Below are 1232 nucleotides of genomic sequence, written 5' to 3' on the forward strand. Positions count from 1 at the left end.
GCTGCAAAATAATTACCTTTTAAAGCCTGGTCCGTGAGCACGTAGAATCCCGTCCAATGACCCCAAGCTGCCCATCCTTGTCGCTCGCACGTAATTATGTTGCTGTCGCGCTCGCACACTCACTGCGGGCGCGCGTCGCACAGTCGCGACAGCAACATAATTACGTGCGAGCGATAAGGATGGGTAGCTTGGGGTTATTGAACGGTATTCTACGTGCTCACGGACCAGGCTTTAGTTTAGCTTGTGTTGATACAAGGAGAGAACTAGCAGGTTAATTCTGAAGCAAAGAGAAGACGAGGAAAGACACGAGTGAAGAGAAAACGAGAGGAGAGATATGAGCGAGTGTGAGGTCCGGTTTCCACAAAGGCTCCGCTCTGCCTTCTGCAGAGAAGTGTTTTGAATAACCAATCAGATTTCATTATTCAGGAATCTTGCATGGATATTCAAAATACTTCCGCTCCGCTGTAGTGGAATCCGGGCCTAACTGTTAGCTGTAAGTCCACGAATTATATGCCGCTTTCGTGTGTGTGAAGCGCGGGGAGAAGAGAAAGGGGCGCATTTTGGCCGCCAAGTCCAAGTCTGCCCAACAACGCCGCCGCTGGCTAGCTCACGGTTCAAATTCTACACAAAAATAAGGCTACCCGACACATCTCTTCTCTCCACTTGATTCCTGATTGGTTCTTCAAAACAAATCTCTTCTCCTCTCCACCTTGGTGGAAAACTATGACTTGTCTTTTAATCCTGAAGAGGACCTCTGGAAGGAAACACTAGAAGTAGTAAATATTGTTTTTTTTTATGTGACAAGAGGCAAACGAGTAGACGGATCACCTGATGATAAGTGATTACCGTCGCCCATAGACACCCGCAGACCCAGGGGCGTTACAGGTGCGTTGCCGGCCTTTAAGGTGAAGATACGCTCTCCTCTTGAAAGCTTGCTTGAAAGGTCGTGTCCGTCCGGAAACACCGCAGACGACAGGCAGGTTTGGGTCGACAAGGACGTTTAGAGAAAACTTTACCATAGAATACAAGTGTATACAGGGTGTTAGGTAAATGGGTATATGAGCCGACACTAGCCCATGTTAACATGGTCATATAAATGGTATGGTGAAGTCAGAAAATTGATATCTTCATTTTAATTATTTTAATTTTCATACAAAATATTTTTTTTTAAATCCGAGTTGTATGAAAATTAAAATAATTAAAATGAAGATATCAATTTTCTGACTTCACCA

The sequence above is a fragment of the Ostrinia furnacalis genome, unplaced genomic scaffold (assembly GCF_004193835.3).
Source record: "Ostrinia furnacalis isolate ACB-3 unplaced genomic scaffold, ASM419383v2 OfSCF1533, whole genome shotgun sequence".
Lineage (NCBI taxonomy): Eukaryota > Metazoa > Arthropoda > Insecta > Lepidoptera > Crambidae > Ostrinia > Ostrinia furnacalis.